General features: G+C 44.5%; 1 long non-coding RNA gene across 4 annotated transcripts; it reads left to right on the plus strand.

The window, feature by feature from the left end:
• Positions 1-2,221: 2,221 nt before the first annotated feature.
• Positions 2,222-5,848, plus strand: LOC123102676 (uncharacterized). Of its 4 annotated transcripts, none has more exons than XR_006449123.1 (6): positions 2,222-2,724; positions 2,801-3,087; positions 3,355-3,567; positions 3,719-3,842; positions 4,323-4,436; positions 5,488-5,848. It is a non-coding gene; the product is annotated as an uncharacterized lncRNA (long non-coding RNA). The 4 variants fall into 4 exon arrangements; XR_006449125.1 differs by having other exon boundaries at positions 2,229-2,724; positions 3,433-3,567; positions 5,454-5,847; XR_006449124.1 differs by having other exon boundaries at positions 2,229-2,724; positions 3,433-3,567; positions 5,451-5,845.
• The last annotated feature ends 588 nt before the right edge of the window (positions 5,849-6,436 follow it).

Genomic DNA, 6,436 nt, shown 5'->3' on the forward strand with positions numbered 1-6,436 from the left:
GTCTTCTTCGTCCCCTATGTTCAAATCCTGGCTCCGCCCCTGACTGCATGTCACCCAAGCCATCGATGTCGTACGACTATACGAGTTCATCCCGGCCGTGCGCGACCTCGCCGCCAGCAGCGATGTGCTGCTGTTCTCATGCACGCTGACGGATGAGACGAAGCACCTGGTCAACCAGGAAGAGATGGAGGCGTTGGGGAAGAACGACATGCTGGTCAACGTCAGCCGCCGCGGGAGCTTCAGGTGCAGTACAGCAGGAGGGCATCATCGGCGGCGGCGCCGCACTGGACGTGTTCGAGAGGGAGCCTGACGTGCCGCCGGAGCCCTTCTCCATGGACAACGTCGTGCTGTCGGCCCATAGGGCGGTTGCAACCTTGATGCTGTTGTCCATCTGCGACGTGATCGAGCTCGTCGTCGGCAACCTTGACGTCTGGAAAGTGTTCACTGTTCGGTCAGCAACCTTTAATCAAAACCGCCTAAAATCCTTCCAAAAACCACTCTAGGAGGAGATTTATCCGGTATTCGAGATTTGAGGGGGTTAAATAACCGGTTTTAGAGTTTGGGGAGTATTTGATCCGATTGACCGCATTTTAGGGGGAAAACTATACTTTTCTCGCAGAACAAACCTGAGCACAGCCATAAAAAGGCCCTGGCACGGGGTGGCCCATGTCAACTAAAAGGCCTCGCACGGGACGACCTTAGTTTATTTTCTGCCTTGTGGGCTAGCCCATTTTGCGCTTTATTTCCCACGGAGTATAGGCCACGATTACTATAATTGGGGGGCTCCTACTCGGAATATCCTTCGTTTGCTGTTTATTACTTTCTTTTGTTTCTTTTCTGTACAAGGCTAACCGTACAAGGCGCACACCCCTTCTCCGCGTTGGGCCGGCCCATACTCTTTTTCTGTTTATTAAAATAGCAAAAAAACGCACGAACGTAATCATGATTCGAAGTCGCGATCGCTTCGTTTGCTGTTCAACGCTATAACCAAGAAGGCACTCACCCTTGACATGTTTACTTGAAGCTTTTTCTATCTTTTCATCTTTCGTTGTCTATTTTTCTTTTTCCTTTTTGCTGGAACCGTTTTTGTTATTTTTTTCTTCTATTTTTTATCATTTCCATTTTTACTTTTTCTGCTAATGATTTTTCGAAAATACATGAATTTTTGTTTCCAATTCATGAATTTTTCTTAAATTAGATTTTTTTTCTTCAAATTCCATGAACTTCTTTTCAAATTTGATGAACATATTTTCAAATTTGATGAGCTTTTTTCAAAATCCATGAACTTTTTTCATATTTGTGAACTTTTTTAAAATTCGATGTACTTTTTTTCAAATCAATGAACTTTTATTACTTTCTTTTGTTTCTTTTGTGCTAAATGCGTGAACATTTTCTTCAAATTCGTGATTTTTTATTCAAAATTGATAAACTTTTCTTCAAGATCGATAAACTTGTTTTCAAATTTGATGAACTTATTTTCAGATTCGATGAACTTTTTTGGATTTGATGAACTTTTTTCAAAATCGATGAACTTATTTTTTCAAACTTGATGAACTTTTCTCAAATTTGATTAACTTTTTCATGAACTCTTTTTGAAATCTGTGAACTTTCCTTTTTTTTAAAGAAAATCATATTTATCCAAATTGACTTTCCTTTTTTTAAGAAAATCATTTTTATCCAAATTCTTGTCAATTAATTCCAAAAATAGAATTGATACACAAATAGCGCGGCTACTGTTATTCTTATAATGTTCACGGTGAATTAAATCACCAGTATGTGGATAGTCCAGTGGTTCGCAAGATGCATAGAGTAATATAGCGTGCGGGTTCGATTCCTCGCTCAGCTTCTTTTTCGAGCGTTTTGGTTGTGAGCAGCGAGCGCTTCGGTTTTTGCCACGTCATGGGCCGGCCCATATTAGGAAGAGCGTGGGCGCCAGAAACTCCACCCCGCGCTGAAGGCGCCGGTTAGGAGCTCCCCTCCTACTCAACGCTTTAAGCGCCTGTTGGCGCTGCCGGCGCTCGCAGCGCGGCGTAACGGGCCGGCCCAGCAATCTGCTAAAAAATCCAACGCGATGAAAAAATGAGTTAGAGATTAAATTTTTTTCCATTGAACATACAAAGGATGAAGGGGGTGCTAGGCAGGCTCGTGCCGTCCACGTGTCGCTATGAATAGTGCACAGCAAACGCATCGAGCGAGAAAAAGATTAGGATTGGGGCCTCTCTCTCCCGTGAAAATATCTTCTCTTTCCCTCATCCCACTACTCTTTTCCGTGCCGCCGCCACCCCCTTCCTCTCGGCCGCAGCCTCCTCTCCTCCACCTCCACCACCTCCTCCTCCCCTGCCTCTCTTCCGCCCGTGTCTCCTCACCCCCTCCCTCTGCCTCCATGCTCAAAAGGAGGAGCCGTGGTCGCTGCCGTTGTGCCTCTACATCGTCCTCACACGCCGTCATCCTCGCCATTCTGCCGGTGGAGAGCTCCTCCATGATGGCATCCACCGGATCTCGCCAGCCCAGATCCACATGCCTCCTCCTTCCTCGGCAGCTCATGGAGCCCCATGATGCGCCAACGATGCGTGACTACACTCGTCCGTGCTTCCCGCCGCTCCCAGTCACCGGGCGTCGTCCCGCCGACGCGGCCCACCGCACGCTGCCACCAGCGTCTTCTTCATGGCGGTAGAGGCGCAGCTTGGGCTCGGGGACCCTGCCGGCGCCAGCTTCGTCTCCATGGTATTCTCTCTTCTCCAATCCCCTCTTTCAATTCTCTCTCCTTCTCTTACTTATGTACTCTCTCCCTGATAAACAGAGAGGGCCGAATCAGGACGGATCCAAGTTGCCGACGTCTTTGCTGCCATGGACGAGCCCTCACCCAGCGACCAAGGAAGGCAGGAGAAATCCCTCCTCCTTGCATTGTTGCATCACTGCATCCCCACGGTAGTCCAGGAGGAGCTCGACTGCCTGCTTTGAGAAGAAGAGATGGCAGGAGGATGAGGCATGGGCTTGACAAGAAGTGGGTTGGAGCAAGAAGTAGAGCAGACAATGCCCCTCTCTTAATTGGCATCTGCACAGCCAAATCAAGGACCTAAGCTCCTGGTAAGATCCTCTTTCATTTGTTTTCTTTTCCTTCCATGCCTGCATATCTCTAACTTTTATTAGTTTACCCTTCTAATTTGTGTGATTAATTTGTTGGTTATATTGTTGTTACTAGCTCCTGATTTGGGTGATGAACAAATGATTTAGATTTTGTGTGTAAATCTGAGACGCTACATTGGTTTGGAAGTGAATTTGTAACCTTTTGTTTAATTTAATGGCATGCTAAAGCTGATGCAGATGTCCTGTATTTGCTAATGTTGTCCATAGGAACGGCCCTCCTATGCCCTGCTCCTCTCGCATTGGCGCAAATTCGGCTCCTCACCGCCTCTGTCTTCATGTGTGCAGCGACGACCCCGGGAGGAGCTCGAGCCGCAGAGGTGGTCCATGGTGTCGTCGCCGTCATCCTCGGCAGGAGAAGCGTGGGCTGCAGAGATGGCGGGATCCGTCCGATCCTTGTGCTGCCGTCCGTCCACCCTCGAGGTTCGTCCCTGCATCCTCACCTCCATCCTCTCTCACCGTCATGTACGCCCTCGTGGCCGAACGAGGCGACGTGGAAGCTGTGGTAGCGCAATGACATCTTTCCTTGTTTTTGTACTTGTTGAAACAATCAATGGCCTCTTTTTCCCTGCAGGATAATGTGTTTGTTCAGCTGATCTGTATAGTTTCAATACCGGGTTGTTAAGGAGAATGCAGATGATGCATATTCCACGAGTTGCAGACCCCCCAACAGCAAATTCAGTCCTACGTTTTTTATGGTACATATTAATATTTTGCCGTGTCCTTATACTGCTTTGGTCAATCCAAATTGGGTTGGAAAGTCTGTTTTAATTTGGTGTTACCTGTAAATCATTTTATATGCTATCTACTCTTCATGATTGAAGTGTAAGTTTTTCTCCATAATTGACTAGAATGAAAGAGGCTTGATTCACATAATACCTAATAGAAGATCACTTTACTTTAGTTATGCAAATTCCTGGAGGTTGTTTCATGGTCGTCATGAGTAGCAGCTACTGATATTGTTGCTTTCACGTCCGCGTCGGCCCCGGGCAAAGCTGCAACCTTCTCTTCCCCCTCCCCCTAATTCTCCTTATTTCTTCATACATTTGGTTATATTCTATTTACATCCCAAAGGTTTACAATTAACTGTACTACTGTGTTATTTCATTAGTAGTCAAGAGAAGTATGTAGTGTGATACTTAGTGTCGTATTCATTGAATTTTTTTGATCATTCAAAGGTTACACAGAGATGGTTGGCTCCGTCCTGCTCCGGCGATGGCTTCCATCCACCCGATGAACAAGACTACATGGGAGATGTATGACGACCTAGCAAACTCCCGTCTGGTCAGCAGGTACAATGCCCACCTTTGCTCGATTTGTGACTTTGGGAGGAATTGGAGATAGGAGATGCGGAGAGAGGTTGCTGGATGGCGATGTAGGCGTATTAGCGCCAACTCAAATGCCTGCAACTTGTGATGAGTGGTGTCATTTATTTACCTGTGATGTATTAATATCTCTAGAATCTTGGGAAGAAGCTATTCACCATGAGGGTTTTAATTCTATGTCATATTTCATTTAATTTTGCTCAAGTTCGCAGCCTCTCTGTTAGGCACTTTCAGTTTGTAACTCGAAGCATCTCATTTTTCTGGTATTTGCATGTTCAGGTCAAGATGTACATTCTGGCTGGGCCAAATGGCCAGTCCACTGTATATAGTTGCTTCATACTGTCTAAAACTGTTTAGCTGATAAGAACATTTAAGCAAGTTGTGTTTTGTACCATACTGCATTGAAATTTTCATCGAGAAATATTTCAAGACTTCACAGTTATTTCAATCTACCTTCACAAAGTAGAGTAAATGAGAAATTTATTCTATTGGTTACAAATCAGTGTGACTTCTGGTACTTCAAAGTTTAAAGCAGTATACAGTATGCAATGGTCTGTGGAGTGTAATTGCTGAAATTTCTCAGTACCCCCTTCTGTATTTTGCTTTTTCTTGAGTAAGGCCGTACCAAATTATGGTTCAAACTTATGTGTATTCACAAATTGGATGTTGGCCTAACAGAGGTCAAAATGTAAAATAGTCAGGGGGTCTGCTCTCTGCCTCGTGTTGATGCAACGTGCTTGTTGAAATTTAATTCTGTAAAAGAGAAATACTGATATAACACAATGATCAATGTGGAGTAGGATGGTTATAGAGTTCTTCCTCGGTTTTCATTGAGCAAAGATTGGACATGTTTGACTCTTCTGTTGCCATAATTACCTCACTAGGTTTGGAGAAATTTATGATCACCATGCACATCCCCATTACTTCCACTTATGATTTTGTATCTATATGTAAAGTCATTTGTCCTGAAATTCTGTGCAGAAGTATTCTGATACTTTTCCTTATGGCCCGGTGGCAGCCAATGAGGGTTCCCCATCTGATGCTTGGTGCGGAGAAGGGGCCGTTCTCCTCTCATGCGAGCAGCCCAAGTGCTGCCTGATCCTTCCGTCCAAGATGGAGGTGGTGAACATCGATGTGGCGACGCCTGATGCGTACATGAGGTCGCTATGTGTTGTGTCTGATGTAATTTGGAACTCCGGAATTTTCATGGCTGAATGTTTGTCTTTGTGCTTGAATTCATTTGTGTTTGATGTACTATGAATTAATGATTAGCTTTCCGATTGACTTGGTTGTGTCTTTTGTCCGAATCAATTGAGAAAAAACTGAATATATAGCTGAATGTGGTGGTTTCACACATTCTGAACGAAGCTCGCAATGAGTATACCTTGCTTCTGAAATCATGAGCTTATTTATTCTATGAAAAAGAGATAAAGTTGTAGTATAGTTTGCTCAGCAGTGTGTGCAGCAGTATAGATTGAGCAAGGCACAATCTGAGAAGTAGAGCACAAAACTAGAAACAATGTGTGCATCACGTGTATGTTTGCTCAACAATGTGAGAGTATAAGAATATGCAGTACAGTTTGCTCAAAAATATGTGCATCAGTGCAGATCGAGCAAGGCACAATATGAGAAGTAGAACTCAATATCATATACAGTACTTCTGAATAGCAGTACATCAACAATCAGGAGGGGCTACAAAATTCACACTGAATCAATGAGTGACGAAGCTACAACTTCAGACAAATATTTACACGAAAAGTTGTAGCCAAAAACACTATGGGCCTGTTTGGTTTGCAGCATAAGCTTGCCACGCCTAACCTTAGTCGTGCCATAATAATTTAGGCATGTGTTTGATTTATTGCCACACTTGTGGCTTGCCACATTTTTCTAGACACTTGGTCCACATGTCATAGGCTCAACTTTTTCCCAAATCTTGCCACACTTGTGGTGGCCATTTTGTAAGCCAC

The sequence above is a fragment of the Triticum aestivum genome, chromosome 5A (assembly GCF_018294505.1).
Source record: "Triticum aestivum cultivar Chinese Spring chromosome 5A, IWGSC CS RefSeq v2.1, whole genome shotgun sequence".
Lineage (NCBI taxonomy): Eukaryota > Viridiplantae > Streptophyta > Magnoliopsida > Poales > Poaceae > Triticum > Triticum aestivum.